The sequence below is a fragment of the Ictidomys tridecemlineatus genome, chromosome 5, assembly GCF_052094955.1.
Source record: "Ictidomys tridecemlineatus isolate mIctTri1 chromosome 5, mIctTri1.hap1, whole genome shotgun sequence".
NCBI lineage: Eukaryota > Metazoa > Chordata > Mammalia > Rodentia > Sciuridae > Ictidomys > Ictidomys tridecemlineatus.
The window spans coordinates 35,992,168-36,012,205 of NC_135481.1; the positions used below are offsets into that span (position 1 = coordinate 35,992,168).

Below are 20,038 nucleotides of genomic sequence, written 5' to 3' on the forward strand. Positions count from 1 at the left end.
TGAATGAACTGTGGGTATATTAGTCTGTTTTAATATGTATATGTACTATACTCAATAATTAGACTTATACTACATATATTATCTCCTTTCCCCCTTCTATACATGGTAAAAACTTGAAGGTTTTGGTTTGTGTTGTTAAGATTAGCTATGCTGCCCAGGCTGATTTCAAACTTTTAGGCTCAAGATTCTCCTGTCTCAGATGTCAGAGTAGCTGGTAATATGCAAACATATTGCATATGGGGATATAATTTTAATAGCCATATAATATTCCAATGTAAGATAAATATTCCTTTTGGTGAGGATACCGGGAATTGAACCCAGAGATGCTTAACCCAGGCATGCTTACCTACTGAGCCACATGCCCTGTCTTCTTTTATACTTTATTTAGAGATATCTCCCTAAGTTGCTTAGGGCCTCACTAAGTTGCTGAGGCTGGCTTTGAACTTGCAATCCTCCTGCCTCAGCCACCAGTGATGCTGGGATTACAAGCATATGCCACTGGGCTCAGCTCCATAATCTGAACACTGAGTTGTAAGGAAATTAAATTGTTCTAACTACTCACTACTATCACCTCAAATGAAGTAATTATATAAATCTCTGATTCGCAAGATAGTCTCCTAATTTCCTAAATCAGGAGAAGTAGCACATGCTTAAGTAGTCTCAGCTAAAGCAGAACTGTAAAAAGTCTAGGAGTTCAAGGTCAGTTTGGGCAATATAAACAGACTTCTGAGAAGGGAGAAGAGGGAAAAGGAGGGGCGGGGAGAGGAGGGGGAAAGAAAGATAAGGAAGGGGAAAGAAAAAAAAACAAGAAAAGGAAGGAGAGATGGAGGGAGAAAAAAGAAAGAAAGGAAAAAAGTTTCTAGGGGATTAATATACAGAAGATATAAAGATTCAAAAAACACCAAAAACAAAACAAAACAAACCCTATTCAATACATGGGCAAAAGAACTAAAAAGAAACTCCTCACAAGAAGAAACAAAAACGGCCATTAATTATATGGAAAAAAAAAAAAGTTCAACATCTCTAGCAGTCAGGGAAATGCAGAACAAAACTACACTAAGATTTCATCTCACTCTAGTCAGAATGGCAATGATCAAGAATACAAACAAATGCTGATGAGGATGTTGGGGAAAAGATACACTTGAATTTTGTTGGTGGGACTGCAGACTAAGTACAACCACTCTGGAAAGCAGTACAAAGATTCCTCAAAAAATCAGAGATGGAACCAGCATATGACCCACCTATCACGTTCCTTGGTATTTTCCCAAAAGATCTAAAAACGGCATACTACAGCAATAGTCACCTCAATGTGTATAACAACACAATTGATGACAGCTAAATTATGGAATCAACCTAGGTACTCTCAATAGATGAACAGATTAAGAAAATGTGGCATATATACACAATGAAGTTCTATTCAGACATAAAGAAGAAAGAAATGTTGGCATCTGCCAGCAAATGGATGGAAATGGAGAATATCATTCTAAATGAAATAAGTCAAACTCAGAAACTCAAAGATTTTTCTCTCATATGCAGAAGCTAGAGTGAAATAAAGGAAAGGTGAAGAGAAGGATATTATATTAATGTAGTAGGAGATCAAGAGGCAGAGTAGAGAGATGATAAAGGGAAGACAATGCAGAATAAATTCTTTAAAATCATGATATTTGCATATATAAATATACTACAGGGAATTTTACCTTTATATATGTAAAAATAACCAAACACATATAAAATAGATAAGCCAAAGGAAGTCTAAAAGAGGAAGGAGACTGGGGGAGGGAAGGGAACATGGGAGGGGAAAAAAAGGGATTCATGAATTGAAATCAAATTCTATGCATGTACAAGTTTGAATGAACCCATAGTATGTAAAATAATAAAGCTCTAATTTATAAGAAAAGAAAAATGTTTCTTAGAAGTAAATTTATTATGTCAAAGATCGTTAACATTTGGTAGTAACTCTGAAAAGTCACTTCAACCAGTTGTATACAAGGAGTTCCTATGTGACTGAATTTTACAAGTAAGATTTTATTTTTATTTTTTAAATGTTTGCTAACTGGGGGCTGAGGCTGTGTCTCAGTGGTAGTGCACTTACCTGGCATGTGTGAGGCACTGGGTTCAATTCTCAACTCCACATATAAATAATAAAATAAAGGTCATCAACAACTAAAAATATATTTTTAAAAAAGTTTGCTAACTGAAGGTAAAAAATATTTTAAATTATAAATTTTGATAATCAATGAAACTATACATTGAAATTATAATTTATAAGCTAACTTCTAACTTCTAATTTCCATGTTGATTAAATATCTATACAGGGACTAGGGTTGTGGTTCAGTGGTAGAGCACTTGCCTAGCATGTGTGAGGCACTAGGTTTGATTCTCAGCACCACATATAAATAAATGAAATAAAATAAAGGTCCATCAACAACTAAAGACTTTTTTTAAAGTGTCATGAAGTTTAAAAAAAAGATCTATGCATGCCCTTTCCCATCTTTTCTTTTTTTAAAATATATTTATTTTTTAGTTGTACACAATACTTTTATTTTGTTTATTTATTTTTATATGGTGCTGAGGATCAAACCCAGGGCCTCACACGTGCTGGGCAAGCACTCTATGGCTGAGCCATAACCCCAGCCCCTTTCCCATCTTTTCTAAAATACTGGGCTGCGGGTATAGCTCAGGAGTAGAGCGCTTGCCTGGATTTGATCCTCAGCAACACATAAAAATCAGTCAATCAATAAATAAGAGTATTCTGTCCTTCTATGCACCCCAATTTTTTTTGAAAAACCTCTAAAATGCCAAGGATAGAAACTTTATCCTCCCCAACCAAAGCAGAAATACCCCAACATTTCTGAGAAGATACCCTAAAATATGCTTGAATGTATAAGGAGACATGCAACTTGCTACTTCATAATGTAAACATTAAAAATGGGAAAAACAGGGGCTAGGGTTGTGGCTCAGAGGTAGAGCACTCACCTAATATGTGTGAGGCACTGGGTTTGATCCTCAGCACCATATAAAAATAAAATAAAGATATTGTGTCCACTGTAACTAAAAAAAATAAATACTAAAAAAATGAGGAAAAACAAATCCTAGCCAAAAATATGCATCTATCGATTGATTGATTGATTGGCACTGGAGATCTAACTTAGGAGCACGACACTGAGCTACATCTCCAACCCATTTTTAAAATTTTTCTGTTTTGAGACAGGGTTCTCACTAAGTTGTTGAGGTTGGCCGTGACTCCTGCCTCAGCCTCCCAAGTCACTGGGATTACAGGTGTTGCCACCATGGACAGTTCAAAAAAATTTCTTAACTGAATTTCCAGACTCTCATAAAATTATGCTGGTGTGATACTAGGATGTCACTAAATAATTGCAAAACTTAACCTCTTGGCTTTTCTTAAAAATTACTAAAATAACGGGTTAAATGTCCATGTTTACTTGAATACTGAAACATAATCCAACCACAATACCAAAGAACTGAGTAAAAAGTACTGTGATGGCTTTCTAACATAGTTGTTCACTATTTGGTAACTTCAGAAAACCAACCCTCAAACCTTACCTTTTCAAAAAAACTTAAAAATACCTATTTTAACTATATTTATCTGAATATGGAAAAGATTAAGATGACATTAACATACAGCTGTCATTTATTAAGTGCTATATACAAAACCTGATCCTAAATGCTTCCCCATACCTTTTTGGGGGGTTGCTAAGGATGGAACCTAGGACCTGCATACACTAGGTAAGTGCTTTAAACCCGAGTTACATCTCCAGTTCCCTACATGCTTTGTAATACTGTACATTATTTCATTTAATCTTTTTAATCCCAAATGTACATTATTTCCACTTTATTAAAAAAAAGAAGGCAAAGATGTCATAACTGTTTTAAGCAATAATTTCTGAATGATTTCAATAGAAGTAATCTGCAGTGTGACATTAAGTATATTCATCATCAAAAAACATTTTTTTAAACAAATTAAATTTACCAAAATTTCCAATTTTCATTATTCTCTAAAGTCTGTTTTTTGTTTAAATAATCCTTTGGCATAGGTAATTTTTCTGTGGAACTCCTGGCTGTGCAAAACCTAAAAATAAAGTTAAACTATGAACCCTTTGTTTACAAATAGGTTGATAGGAACTCAAAATTAAGCTTATTAATTTTTTTTTGACACTGAAAATTGAACGAACCAAGGGGCATTCTACCACTAATTCCCATCTCAAGCTCCCTGTCCCTTCATTATATCTAATTTGCCAAGACTAGCCTCTAACTTGCAATCCTCCTGCCTCAGCCACCAGTCACTGAAATTACAGTCTTAGTCATGTGCCACCACAACTGACCAAACTTAGAACTTCTTATAAAAACAATAGTACAAATGAGCAGCATCTGTCTGCGCAGTTAACCTATGATGTAACTGAACAGAAAAATCCAGAATTGAATTCATTATATAAATAATGCTTTGCACATATGAGGCACTGGGTTCGATCCTCAGCACCACTAGATAGATAGATAGATAGATAGATAGATAGATAGATAGATAGAGTCCATCTTTAAAAAAAATTAAACACAAAACTGCCATGATTCTACTCTAGGTGTACACCCAAAAGAATCCAAAGCAGGGACTCAAACAGCATACCCATGTCCAAAGCAGCATTATCCACAATAGCCAAAAAGTAAAAGCAGATCAAGTGTCCATCAATGGATGAATACATAACAAAACGTGGTACACACAATTAAGATAGTATTCAGTCTTTAAAAGGAAGGAAATTACAATACTGATGAATCTTGAAGTCTATTTAATGACCGGAGTTTTAGTTTGAGAAGATGAAAAAAGTTCTGGAGATGGATGGTAGGGATGTTTATACAAGGTACTTAAAGATACTAAATAACTATATACTTTAAAATATATAAAATATTTATAAATAAATAGTAAATGTTGTTTCATAAAATAGTAAATGTTTTTTGTTTCTTTTAGAGAGCGAGAGAAAATTTTTTAATATTTATTTTTTAGTTTACGATGGACACAACATCTTTATTTTATTTTATGTGGTGCTGAGGATCGAACCCAGCGTCCCACGCATGCCAGGCGAGCACGTTACCACTTGAGCCACATCCCCAGCCCCTAAAATAGTAAATGTTGTTATATCATTTTAACACATTTTTAATAAAGCCATAGATTTATCTAATCCTTTTTTCCCAAGCCACTAATGGTAGTGGTAAGCAAACCTTTTCAAGAAAGTAATAGACACTCTGAAGTGAGAAAACAAAATATCTTCTATTATAGTTATTTTCAAAACAAACTATTGTGAACAAAGGGTAAAACACAATGAGAACAGGAAAAAGAGAAAACAAAAAGGGAAAAAAGACCATGTAAAATTTGTCCTCCTACCCTATGGTTTTTTACTTGTTTTTTTTAAAAAAAAAACGCCTAGACTCCGAGCTACTCGGGAATCTGAGGCAGGAGGATCACAAGTTCAAAATCAGTCTCAGTAACTCAATGAGTTCTTAGAGTTTAAAAAGCTAATATAACATAGCTCAGAATAGGGCCCCTGGCTTCAATCTTTAGTGCCATAAATTAATAAATAAACAAATTGCAGACAAAAACATTACAAATTATCGTGTACACAAACTATTCAAATATTTCATTTTGATTCTGGATTTTAAAATCCGCAACCTGGTTCTTCTAGGCATTTCACAACAGGAAACAGAATGGAAGGATAAGAAGGTTGGGAGAAGAACTGAGAAGAGACAAAAATTGTACAGGAGAAGCTGACCACAACACAGAGAAAAAGGCAATCGAGGGCCAGGTAGGAAATCTCTTTCTCTACTACATATCTAACCAATTTGAACCCTTTTCTTTGGTCTCTTGCCAAAGACAAGGCAACCTGAAGGTAAAGTCATGGGATTATCAGGTACAGACCCAGAAAAGGGGCTGCTATGACCAACTGAAATTTTGCCTAATGTCCTATTGTTATAAATTAATTGGGTTTTGCTTAGGTTATAAGAAGCTGGAAAGAATGCTGCTCCCAACCCAATGACAGGAAAAACTGGATAAACTAAAAAATTAATAAATCTTTCTTGAATCAATCAGATAGCTGAGGGAAGACTCAGAGTAAACAGAAAATCACAAATTGAGGAAAAGATAAGCCCTTCCTAAAAGAGACAGAATACAAACACTGGCTCATCTGCAGGTATGGCTGAAAGCAGGTAAAAGGAATTAAATTTAAAATTGTTAAAAAACTGCTAAAGGTGAAGTGTGAACTAGCATAAGCCTAGTATCCCTTGGTACCACAGACAAAACAATAATTGAAAACCAACTATAATATATTAGCCAGATTTCTACCAGGTGCTCACAGTGTGGGTGGGGCCCCGTGAATGTGATGTAAGGCTGGACAGAGAAAGCAGCTGATGGAAAACAATACAATTCCCTAACCGATCCAATCTTTTTTTTTTTTTTTTTGGTACCGAGGGATTGAACTCAGGAAAACTCAACCACTGAGCCCTATTTTATATTTTATTTAGAGACAGGGTCTCACTGAGTTGCTTAGTACCTTGCTATTACTGAAGCTGGCTTTGGAACTTACGATCCTCCTATGTCAGTCTCCTGAGTCACTGGGATTACAGATGTACACCACTGTACCTGGCTCAGATCCAATCTTTAAGGTACTGGATGAGGCAGAAAATCTGGCAGTTCCCCAGAGCACAGTGAAAACTTCATTAAAGATGAGAGAAAGGTGAAAGAAAAACTCCTCTACCAATAAGGGAAACAGTCATTAGAGATCTAATGTCATATTAATAACATCAGAGATTTACGACTGAAGCAGGCTTGAGAAAAACTTTTTCCAAACAAGACCTGCAAAGACTCAAGATATAATTTGGCCTAGAGGGGCAAGATCATTGAGAGAGAATCCCACCCTTGATGCCAACACACACAAGGGCCTATCTAAGACTGCAACTCATAAGCACCAAGTTAATATAGTAGTAGTCCACCACCTCTGGGAGAGGGTCAGAAGGACTTAGAAATTTCCCACTAAGGCAAAGATACAAAGAAAAAGCCAAAAGCTTCGAGCTGATCAGAAAAACAGAAATATCTTCCCACATTCCAAGCACAAAATAACATGAGAAGTTTGAAGCCAAATGGTATACTTAAGGTAATACAACAAAAGTGAAACTCAAATCCTGACCAGATCAACTCAATCTCCTATAATTAAAAGTTCAGGAACGCAGTTTTCCAGATATAAATAATAGTCTTTGTTGTTCTGTTCAAAATATCAAGCATTCAGTAAAATAATGTGACAGACAAAAATGGCAGAAAACATAATCCACCATCGTCAAGAGACAAAAGCATTCAATATAACCAGAAATCAAAAATCAATTAAGTTAAAATCAGAAAAAAATAGGGGAAGCCGAGGGCATTGGTGCAAACCTGAAATTTCAGTGGCTCGGAAGGCTGAGGCCTCTTCCTGTGAGTTCAAAGCCAGCCTCAGAAAAGTGAGGCATTAGGCAATTCAGTGAGACCCTGTCTCTAAATAAAACACAAAACCTGCACTGGAGATGAAGCTCAATAGTAGAGAGCCCCTGAGTTCAATCCTGATACCAAAAAAAAAAAAAAATCAGGGAGAATTTAGCTCAGTCAGTGGTAGAGCACATGCCCAATATGCATGAGGCCCAGGGTTCAGTCCTGGGAAAAAAAGGCAGGGAATGAGGGGTAATAAGTCAATGAAACTTAAAATTGAATTTCAATAAAAATCAGAAAATTGTTAAACCTCTGCTAGAAGTGAGAAAATAATAATAAAGTCACAAATTACCAATATTGAGGCTAGGAAAGAAAGATGGTGCATGCCTATAATCCCACCTACTGGGGAGCCTAAGGCAAGAGGTTGAAAAGTTGGGAAGCCAACCTAGGTTACTTAGTGAGACCCTATGTCAAAATAAAAAACAAAAAGGGCTTGGGACTGTAGCACTGCGCTAGAACACTTGCCTACCATGCATAAGGCAATAGACCTGATCTTTAGTACACCAAAAAACAATACTGGGAATTAAAAATTGAATATCACTACAGACTTTCAATATCGTATAGACTTTTTTTTTTTTTTAAGACAGAGTGAGAGAGGAGAGAGAGAGAATTTTTAATATTTATTTTTTAGTTCTCGGCGGACACAACATCTTTGTTGGTATGTGGTGCTAAGGATCGAACCCGGGGCCGCATGCATGCCAGGTGAGCGCGCTACCGCTTGAGCCACATCCCCAGCCCCTCGTATAGACTTTGAAAGGGAAATTGTGGACTATTTCAAACAAATTCATGCCCATATATTTACCAATTTAGATGAAATTGTCAAATTTCTCAAAAAATATGAATCTCCAAAGCTCACACAATAAATAACTTAATTAGCCTTATTTCTTTTGAAAATTGAACCTGTAGTAAAAACCTCCAACACAGAAAACTCCAGGCCCAGATGGCTTCAGTGGAGAATCCTACCAACATCTAAAAATAAACAATACCCCAGGGTTGGTGTCACATGCCTGAAATCTCAGCAACCCCAGGGTCTGAGGCAGGAGTTTGGGGCCAGCCTGAGCAACTTTGCAAGATCCTGACTCAAAAACTTAAAAGGCTGGCTAAGCGCAAAGGCACACACCTGTAATCCTTAAGACTCAAGTTTGAAGCCAACATCGGAAATTTAGTGAAGCTTTAAGCAATTTAGTGAAACCTTGTCTCAAAATAAAAAATAAAAAGGCTGGGGATGTGGCTCAGTACTAAAGCACCCCTGGGTTCAATTTCTGGTACTAAACAAACACAATATCAAATCTATACACTCTTCCAGAAAAAGAAGAAACATTTCCCAACTTACTTTATAAGGCTAGATGACCCTGATACCAAAATGAAACAGACAATAGATATCAGTTTATTCATTAAAAGTTAGAGATTACCTATATAACATCTATTATAACCTAACTTAATTATGTACACTTAAAATATAAAGAGAAAAGTTTTAACATGCATATAATCCTATTTATGTTAGAATTTAACAAATCTCATTCTTTAACTAGGTAAGTTCTTTCCTATTATCAGTAAAAAATAGAATAAGCAAGTAAAGATTGGGAAATGAGCATGTTTAGGGAAATAAATCTACTACTAAATGAAAATGATACAATTTAAGTAGAATACATCACAAAATAAACAGCAATGGGAGCAATATTTCAAAATTAAGAAATCAAGACACTGGGAAAAAAATATAGAATGTAGAACATTCTCATTTTTTCAAATTTAAACCAGTTCTCATTTTAGGATTATAAAAAGTTGATTGCCCAATAATCTAGAACTGGGCATAAAGTTGGCTTCAAATTATATGCAACTCAGCCAGGTAGTCCCAGCAGCTCAGGAGGCTGAGACAGTAGGATTTCAAGTTGAGCCAGCCTCAGCAAAATTGAGGTGCTAAGCAACTCAATGAGGCCCTGTCTCTAAATAAAAGACAAAATAGGGCTGGGGATATGGCTCAGTGGTCAAGTGCCCCTGCAATCTCCGATACACTCCCTCTAAAAGAAAACTTATCTGCAACTCAGGCAAAAGGATTAAAGGTAAGGGATGTGAGAGTAGACAAAGAATCTCTTCCAAATGTTCATTTTAACTACAACATTGATTGTGTTAGTTCTTTTAACACCACCTGAAATTTCAGACATACATCCAAGTGCCTCCTCAATATTCTGAATTTGTACCTAAAACTGAATTACTTTCCCCATTCCACACTATACCAAAATCTACTCTTCCTACTATTTTACCTATTACATTCTTCATCACAGCTCAGGCTTTGAAACCAAGCCAGACACTTAGAAGTCATCCTAAACATTCTAGTTACCACTCCTTTCTCTTATTACCTACAGCCAATCATCAAATCCTGAAGATTTTAGCTCCAAAATATTTTTTGTCTTGTGGAAATCCATCTTCCACACTGCACAAATTTACCTAGTTCTCTCGCCAGATTTCCCATCAGCTGCCTTCCAAATAAAACTACTCTCTGGGTTTGTATATAACCTTACCAGATCTACTCTCTAGCCTTTTTTTTTTCCCCCTTTCATTGCTATTAGCTGCCTCATCCCCCGCCCCCACCCTGTTCCAGGTATTAAACCCAGGGGTGCTTTACACTGAGCCACATCCTCAGCCTTTTTATTTTTTATTTTGAGACAGGGTCTCACTAAGTTGCTTAGGATCTAAGTTGCTGAGGCTGGCCTCAAACTTATGATCCTGCCCTTCAGCCTCCTGAGTCTCTGGGGTTACAGGTATGGGCCACCGTGCTCAGCAGTTGCCTCATTCTTTAGGCTGCAGTAATAATAGTTCCCTATCCACTTTGTGCTCGACACATGCTTCTACCTTCATTCTTTCAACCAGTTCTTATCATTATTTAAAATTCAGTCCAAGTATCATTACTCCATAATGAACTCCACATCCACAAATTCATTGTGTAAACCCTGTAATTATCTCTACTTCTTAATAAATCACACTGAAATAATCTGTTTCTATTGAAATAACCTTTATATATATATATATATATATATATATATATATATAACTGTACTAGACTGAAACAGTCTTGAAGGCACAGAGCTTATCTATAACTCCAATCGCCTGATATACATAACTTAATCTTGGTTGAAATAAAGCATAATTTTTTTTTTCATTTCTCTCAAAAAGACCACATAATGGCTGGGCCTGATAGCATACACTTGCAATTCCAGTTACTCAGAAAGCTGAGGTAGGAGGATAACAAGTTTGAGGCCAACTTTGGCAACTTAACAAAGCTTGTTAAACTAGGGTTTTTAGAACCAGGCATTGAACCCAGGGGCAGATAACCACTGAGCCACAACCCCAGCCCTTTTTATTTTTTATTTAGAGACAGGGTCTCCCTAAGTTGCTTAGGACCTACATTCCTGAAGTTGATTTTGAACTCGTGATCCTCCTGCCTCAGCCTCATGAGCCACTGGGATTACAAAGCAAGCGCTACAGCAACAAGCCCCTATGTCAAAATAGAAAATAAAAAGAACTGGAGATGTAGCTCAGTGTAGAGTACCCTGGGTTCAATCCCCAGTACCACCACCATACAAAAAAAAAAAAAGAAAAAGACATGGGGGAGGATGGGAGGAAAACTATATCACTGAAACAAACAGTCCTCACTACACTAATCAATTCTTGCTCACAAAAAGGGTATATAAATAAAACTAAAAATGTTCTTCCTCATAAGATTTCCTTCCTCTTAACAAAATTTCTGATACTAAGCAATCTCTGAGGCAAATTATGGTTTCAATTTGTCTATGTTAATAAGTTATAATAATGATTAAAAACTCAGTTGCTACTGAGATCTTGAGCGCACAAATTTCTTCCCAAAAAACATGAAAGGAAAACAGTATACTGCATATAAAAGATTCTTAACAAATTATCTAGAACTAACTACTGTGCTGTCTTTCAAACAAGCATATTTGCTGAATAAAGGAGAATAACAATATACTAATATATCACACATTGAAAGGGAAATAAGAAGTTACTGGACATTTGTAGCTATGCAGGAGGCTGACACAAGGAGGATCACAACTCTGAGGCAAGCTGGGGCAACTTAATGAGAACCTGTTTCAAAATTTTTTAAAAACTTAAAAAGTGCTGGGGATGTAATTCAGTGATACAGTGCTTGCCCAGCATACACTATTTAACAACACACAAAAAAAAGGTGCTGGACATTAGATCTGTGCATTTCACTACATATAGGTTTTACCTAAAAAAAAAAAAAAAAAAAAAAAAGTTAATCCTGCAGAACTTTTGTAAAGATAAACATATGGAGTTAGGGGGAGCTGGTGCTGTGATTCAATGATAGAGGATCTGCCTAGCATGGATAAGGACCAGAGTTCCATCACTAGCACCAAGAAAAAATAAATAAACTTTGCCATGTTAAAAAGTCTTCAGAATAGGTGTGGTGGCACACACCAGTAATCCCAGCTACTTGAGAGACTGAGATAGGATGATCAGAGCTGGATCACAGCCTGGGCAGCTGTGCAAGAACCTCAAAATAAAAAGTGGCAGTGTGTTTGTATAGCATATGTGAGACCAAGGGCTCAATCCCCACAGCCACACACACATACAGTCTTCAGAATAGTTCCGCACTAATAAATTACAGATGTTATTGGACTAGTTGACCCTCTACTATCTCTAAAATTAAAACAGACATTACTGGACTAGGTGACAGCTCTGGTCTTTACTAGCTCAATTCTAAGGAGCCATTAATTTAGACTTTTCCTTAAAAATGGTATAACTCCTAGCCAGGAATGGTAGCACATGCCTGTATTCCCAGCAGCTCAGGAGGCTGAGTCAGGAGGATTGAGAGTTCAAACCCACACTAAGCAACTCAGAGAGGCCCTAAGCAACTCAGCAAGACCCAGTCTCTAAATTTAAAAAAAAAAAAAGGCTGGGGATGTGGCTCTGTGGTCATCTGTCCCTCAGTTCAATCCCTGGTACCAAAAAAATATATATATATGATTCCTAAATTCATATTAACACTTATATCAAAGAAAGAAAAAGCTAAAAGTCATCACTAAATGATATTTTTAAAAGTGGTAGCATCTATTTCCACTGAAGTCTGTATTTCCAGGCTGATGAAATCAATAGCTCAGATATCAACAGCTATTCATTTTTATTGTTCACTACTTCCCTAAGTCATTAAATGAATTCAGAGAAAGAGATAAGTCTCCCAATAAAAATCAAATCAATTAGGGGAAAATGAGTAAGTACAGTAGCATCATATAGAGTAACAACTCCCAAGAAAGGGACCATCTTTTTCTTTCCTTCACAATACAATGTGTGATAAATATAAGTGGACTTCCTTTTTTTTGTCTTCCCTAGACACATGTTAGGCAAGTGCTGCCCTACCACTGAGCTATATCGCCAACCCTTTTTAAAATTTCATTTTGAGACAAGGTCTCACTAAATTGCCCAGGCTGACCTTGAAATTCTGATCCTCCTGCCTCAGCCACCTGAATAGACAGGTGAATCATTTTTTACTCATATATTTCTGTTTATCTTATTAGTTAATAATATAGGCTTCTTCAGAAACTACAAAATAAATCAAAAACATCTGGCAAAATGTAGAAACTATATCAAGAATAAAAGAGCTGCTAAGTTAGGCTGAAAAAATTATGGGAGGGTTGCCCCTCAAAGTTTCTTTCAATAAACAACAACACAAAAAAGTGATTTTTCTAAAACCATGATTGATTTATTTTCTCTAGAAAAACAATATGTGGGCTATTAGATTACTGATGACTAAAAAACTATGTAAATACATATTGATTTTTAAAAAGATGACATCATTCAGTTGATCACTAAAAATACATAGTAAGGTAGTCATTCAGATAGGTTTTTCTTTTCTTATTTTTTGCAATGCTAGGGATCAAAACCAGAACCTTTCGCATACTTCACCACTGTTGTTCTACCACTGAGCAAAAGACCCAGCCCCTGTTTTTAAGTACTACTATTAGCACCCCAATTTAAAATCATATGTCCTTATCAAAAATACCATTAGGGAAAAAGTCAGTATTTATTATGGACACAATGAGATATTTCTACTTCTGTAACCTAAGTTTTAATAGAGCAATAATTTGGAGATTGTTTTAACTATATCCACTGAACATAATTTTGTAAAAATAAACGTAACATTTTACAAAAAAAAAATGCCATGTGTAAGAAAATTCATTCCAATAAAATTTTAAAATAAAATGTTAGGCTTGGCACAGTAGTATGCACTTGTAATTCCAGTTACTTGCCCAGGCCAGAAGATTTCAGGTACATGCTTAGCCTGGGTAACATAAAGAGACCCTGTCTCAAAATAAAAAATAAAGGCTAAGGGTGCAGATCAGTGGTAGAATGTCTCTGGGTTCAATCCCCAATACTGCAAAAAATAAATAAAACCAAATAAAATATTAGCCAGGTACAGTCCCACCTGTGATCCCAGTTACTCAAGAGGCTCAGGCAGGAGGATCGCTTGAGCTCAGGAGTTCAAGGCCAGCCTGGGCAACAGAGCGAGACCCCATCTCAAAAAAGAAAAAAAAGAAAAACATTATTTTAGCAAGAATATAGATCATAATTCATAAGAACTAAGTACTACACTTCACTCTTTTTCTCAACAAGCTGACAGGCAACTTGACACAGGTTATTATTTCTAACCATATTATTTCTTTTCTACAGAATGTGCACGATTTTTTCTTAAGTGGACTCACCTATATAAATACAAATTTTAATATACTAACTGGATGTATCAACAAATAATTCTTTAGATTAAAAAATCGAACTTAATTTTAGCAGAATTTTCCTTCGAGTGTTGTTTTTTTTTTTTTTTAATGTAATTCTCACCAAAACTGGGCAAGGGGAGAGAGATAACTATTCATTTATAACTTTCCAATAAAAACCTCCATATGTGATACTGGGCACAACTGTAATCCCAGATATTCAGGAAGCTGAGGCAGAAGAATTACAAGTTCTAGGCCAGCCTGGGCAACACAGTGTAAGACCCTGTCTCAAAATAAATAAAAAGGGCTGGGAATATAGCTCAGTGTTAAAGTGCCCCTGGGCTCAAGCGCTAGGCCAATACTGGCTAGAGAAAAAGAGGAGTACTAGGACGAAATAGAGGAAGACAATTTTTATGAAAAGTAAATTTTTACTTGAATTACTATATAAAAAGTAGTATAATTATAATTCTATAATAGAAGTTCTCTCTTGTTTACTATTACTAAAGGAAAATTAAGGGGCTGGGGATATAGCTCAGTGGCAGAGCACTTGTCCAGCACATGTGAAGCTCTGTGTTCAATCCCCAGTATAACACCTCCCCACAAAAAGAAAATGTATGAAAAAATTAAAAAGCATATCCCGAGCCAGGCATGGTGGCACACACCTTTAATCTCAGTGGCTCAGGAGGCTGAGGTAGGAGAATCCCGAGTTCAAAGCCAGCCTCAGCAAAAGTGAGGCACTAAGCAACTCAGTGAGAGTCTGTCTCTAAGTAAAATACAAAATAGGGCTGGGGATGTGATTCCATCAGTGGTTGAGTGCTCTTGAGTTCAATCCCAGGTACACCCCCCGCCCAAAAAAAAAAAAGCATATCCCTGATGGTGTTGGGTTACATGACTGTTTAAAATGTGATTATAGGGCTGGGGTTGTGGCTCAGTGGTAGAACGCTTGCCTAGCATGTGTGAAGCACTGGGTTCAATTATCAGCCCCACATATAAACAAATAAATAAATAAAGGTCCATAAATAACTAATAATTTTCTTAAATGTGATTGTAAGTATTTTTAAAATAATTTCTATTAAATTATTTATTCTAACTTGTTATACATGATGTCAGAATGTAATTCATTTTATATTACACATATAGCGAACAAATTTTCAAGTCACTGATCGTACACAAAGTATTTTCACACCACATGTACTTAGGGTAATGATGTCTAACTCATTCCACCATCATTCCTAACCCCTTGCCCCCCTTTCCCCTGCCTTTCCTTTGCCCTATCTAAAGTTCCTCCGTGCCTCCTATGCCTCCCCACACACACTCCCCCCATAGCCATTATGAGTCAGCATCCTCATATCAAAGAAAATATTCGGCCTTTGGTTTTTTGGGATGGATTCAAACTAAAAAGCTTCTTCTCAGCAAAAGAAACAATCAGTGAGGTGAATAGAGAGCCTACAGAATGGGAGCAAATCTTTACCACGAGCACATCAGATAGAGCACGAGTCTCTAGGATATATAAAGAACTCAAAAATCTTAATGCCAAAAAAATAAATAATAATAACCCAATCAACAAATGGGTCAAGGAACTGAACAGACACTTCTCAGAAGAGGATATACAATCAATCAACAAACATGAAAAAAATGTTCAACATCTCTAGCACTTAGAGAAATGCAAATCAAAACTATTCTAAGATTTCATCTCACTCCAATCAGAATGGCAGCTATCAAGAATACAAACAACACTAAGTGCTGGCTAGGATATAGGGCGAAAAGGCATACTCATACATTGCTGGTGGGACTGCAAAATAGTACAGCCAATATGGAAAGCAGGTATGGAGGTTCCTTGGAAAACTGGGAATGGAACCACCATTTTACCTAGCTATCCCACTCCTCAGTTTATATCCAAAGGACTTAAAAATAGCATATTACAGGGACACAGCCATATCAATGTTTACAGCAGCACAATTCACAATAGCTAAATTATGGAACTAACCTAGATGCCCTTCAGTAGATGAATGGATAGGGAAACTTTGGTATATATACACAATGGAACATTACTCAGCATTAAAAGAGAATAAAATCATGGCATTTGCAGTAAATGGATGAAGTTGGAGAATGTAATGCTAAGTGAAGCAAGCTAATTCTAAAAAACCAAAGGCCGAATGTTTTCTTTAAAAATAATTTTTATCTGCACATCAGGAAATTGAAGGATTTTGGTAACACATGCCCATAAACCCAGAAGCATGAGAACCAAGAGGATTACAAGTTCCAGACCAGTCAACTTGGTGAGGCCCTGTCTCAAAATATACCCAGTTCAATCCCTAGTAACAAAAAAAAAAGGACATTAAAAAAAAAAAAAAATTTTTGAAATGAAGGGATTACATAAGTATTTTAATTTAACAAAATACACCAAAGCAGATATTTATAAGGTTAATAAGAGATAGTTAACCTAATAGAATAATCATACATATTTGGGGATAACCAGGAAAAAATTATTACTACAGCAAATAATCACATTTACCTCATAAATATGTATATATATATATATGTATGTGTTGTATATGGACCTTTATTTTATTTATATATGGTGCTGAGCCTTGAAACCTAGGCCTCATACATGCTAGGCAAGTGCTCTACCACTGAGCCATAATCCCAGCCCCTCATATTTACCTCTTAAAAAAACATTTTTGTGTGTCTTGAATATTTAACTAGTAGTATATTCTCTCTTTTTTTAAAAAAATTTTTTTAGTTGTATACAGACACAATATCTTTGTTTTATTTATTTATTTTTGTATGTGGTGCTGAGGATTGAACCCAGTGCCTCATGAATGTGAGGCAAGTACTCAACCACTGAGCTACAACCCCAGCCTAGTATGTCTTTTAATAAAGTATACTTTAAATTCCTACCAAAAGATTACATTCATTAGTCAACATGAGAAACCTATAAAATATCAGGTTATGCTGCTAACAGGGTCTTTTTAAAAAAATAATGTTATTGTATTTTTTATATCTTTATTTATTTTTTTAATGTGATGCTGAGGATTGAACCCAGTGCCTCACACATACTAGGCAAGCACTTTACCACTTACAACCACAGCCCCACTAACAGGGTCTTAAGATTTATTTTAAACAACTTCATTGCTTTTTTTGTTTCCTAATTTCTCCATTAAGTTTTCATCCTAGAAGAAAGTTTCCTGAACTATACAAACTGCTATTAATAAACTTTAATCCCAATTATTTCTGAAGTATTCAAATGCCTTTTTACTAGTATATTGTTTTATATTTCTTTAACCAACAGCAATAAACACATTTCCTTGTGTTTGGACAACTAACTTGAAAGCCTGACTGCTAGAACTCTAGACATAATTCCTTTTATTCAATATATAAATACATAATTCCTTTACATATGAGGTCCCTAACAGAGTCAAATGGTCCATTGTGACCTGATGTTAAAATTCTATGTTTGTAGGCTGGGGTTATGGATCAATGGTAGAGTGCTTGCCTAGCATGTGTGAGGCACTGGGTTCAAACCCCAGCACCACATAAAAATAAACAAAATAAAGACATTGTGTCCAGGTGCAACAAAAAAAATTTTTTTTTAAATTCTTTGTGACAGGGTGGTGGTGCATGCCTATAATTCCAGCAGCTCAGGAGGCTGAGGCAGGAAGATCCCAAGTTCAAGACCAGCCTCTGTAATTTAACAAGGTCCTAACAACTTAGTAAGATTCTGTCTCAAAATTAAAAATAAAAAAGAACTAGTGATGTGGCTCAGCGGTTAAGCACTTCTGGGTTCAACCCCCAGTATAAAAAAAAAAAAATTACATTTTTGTAATGTCTTGTGATTCACATAAGGGCCACACTAAGTCTCACCATTCCTTACTGCCAGATTTACAAAACTGCCAAAGGCTCCAAGAGGCCCAAGCTACTCACTATGATTCTACCCCCATTATGTCTGTCTTTTCTAGAAAACACTCCTACATTGCACAACTCTCCTAGTAACAGCCAGTACATTAACTTAACTTTCCTATGTTCTGTTGTCTCTGAACCCTCAACTGTCTGACATCAAGTTTATATGGTAAGTTGCTGGACAGTGGCACATGTCTGTAATTCCCAGTGCCTAGGGAGACTGAGGCAGGAGGATCATAAGTTCAGGATCAGCTACAACAACTTACCAAGGCCCTAAGCACATTGGGGAAACCCCGTCTCAAAATTAAAAAGGGCTGGGATGTAGCTCAGTGGTAAAATGCCCCTGGGTTTAATCCCCAGTGCAAAAAAAAAAAAAAAAAAATCAATGTACATTAATTGTTGATGAGCCTTTATTTATGTGGTGCTGAGAATTGAACCCAGCGCCTCATACATGCCAGGCAAACGCTCTACCACTGAGCCACAACCCCAACCCCTGAATTTGTAATTTTAAACAGTGCATTTTCAAAAGAATTCCATTAGACACTAGACACAAAATAAACTGGGCACTTGCAATTCACAAGTTATACCACACCTCAAGCAGCTCGTCTACTTATTTGTGATGTAGTTCCAATTACAGTTTAGTTGAGTTTAAATTAAAAGGTAATGTAGTCATATAGCCATTAGCAAATTTATATCCTGGCTAGAAATATGCCCCAGGGCAAGTGTCATTTAAGTGAAAACTAAAATTGCAATTGTCTAGTTTTAAAATAGGTGTCATATCTGTTAAATACCCTCATCCTCAAAGTAGAGCAAATGATCCTCCAGAGCCAATCCTGTTTAAAATGGTTAGGTAATCTTTTTCTTTTAATGTTTTTTTCATTGTTGATGGGATTTCATTGTTATTTATTCATATGCAGTGCTGAGAAAGAAGCCAGTGCCTCACACATGCTAGGCAAGTGTTCTACCACTGAGCTACATCAACTCCAGCCCTACGTACCTTTTTAAACTACTCATATAAATAACACAAAGGCACACCATATAGGAGGCTCTGTCAGCATATTTGATATACATGACTTAAGGAGTCTTTACTATTTTATGCTTTCAAAGAAACATACCTACAGAATTAGATACTGCTTTTTTCAAATTCTGGCAAATCACTTTATTTTTTATTTTTAGTGTTTTCTTAGTTGTCAATGGACTTTATTATTTTATTTATTTATATACTGTGCTGAGATAGAACCCAGTGCTTCACACATGCTAGGCAAGTGTTCTACCTCTGAGCCACAATCCAGCCCAAATCACTTTATTTTTTACCACATTAATCCAAAGCAGTCTCCTACGACTAAGATAATTCAATACGATTTTATTCATCCAGCAATTAATTCTGTATTTTTTAGTCTTGAGTCTAGTACATCTTTTTTTAAAATAACAGGTCCAAGTTTCTTTTTTTCCTTCTTGGTACTGGGGATTGAATCAAGAGGCGTTTTACTACTGAGCCACACTCCAGTCCTTTTTATTTTTATTTTTTAATTTTTTAGAGACAATCTTGCAAAATTATTTAGGGCCTCGTTAAATTGCTGAAACTGGCCCTAAACTTACGTATGATCCTCCTGCCTAGCCTCCCACATCACTGGGAATACAGGTGTGCACCATCATGACCAGCTAGGTCCAAGTTTCTTTAACAAGAATTAGAACGATTATATGTCAGTGATCTCATGAAGAAGTCACTTGACCAAAATCACAAACTTGGAATCAGCTAGATTAAATGGGAAAAAATAAAACTTCACCAATTATTAATTATTTCTTTTTTTAGATTTGGGAATTGAATCCAGCGATGCTCTATCATTGAGCCACATCCCCACCCCGTTTTTATTTT

General features: G+C 36.0%; 1 protein-coding gene and 1 long non-coding RNA gene across 12 annotated transcripts in view; one reads left to right on the plus strand and one right to left on the minus strand.

Moving 5' to 3' along the window:
• LOC120886327 (uncharacterized) overlaps positions 1-20,038 on the plus strand; it is a 199,945-nt gene that overhangs the window by 69,356 nt on the left and 110,551 nt on the right. For all 7 annotated transcript variants that reach the window (XR_013438810.1, XR_013438811.1, XR_013438809.1 and 4 more), the window contains exon 2: positions 5,691-5,810. This is a non-coding gene — a long non-coding RNA (uncharacterized LOC120886327). The remainder of the gene's footprint in view (positions 1-5,690; positions 5,811-20,038) is intronic.
• Ctdspl2 (CTD small phosphatase like 2) overlaps positions 1-20,038 on the minus strand; it is an 80,278-nt gene that overhangs the window by 57,967 nt on the left and 2,273 nt on the right. The window contains exon 2 of one of the 5 annotated variants that reach the window (XM_078049685.1): positions 13,977-14,067. The exons of the other annotated variants lie outside the window; for them this stretch is intronic. The gene's annotated coding sequence lies outside the window, so the exon portion shown is untranslated. The remainder of the gene's footprint in view (positions 1-13,976; positions 14,068-20,038) is intronic. 5 annotated transcript variants of the gene reach the window in all.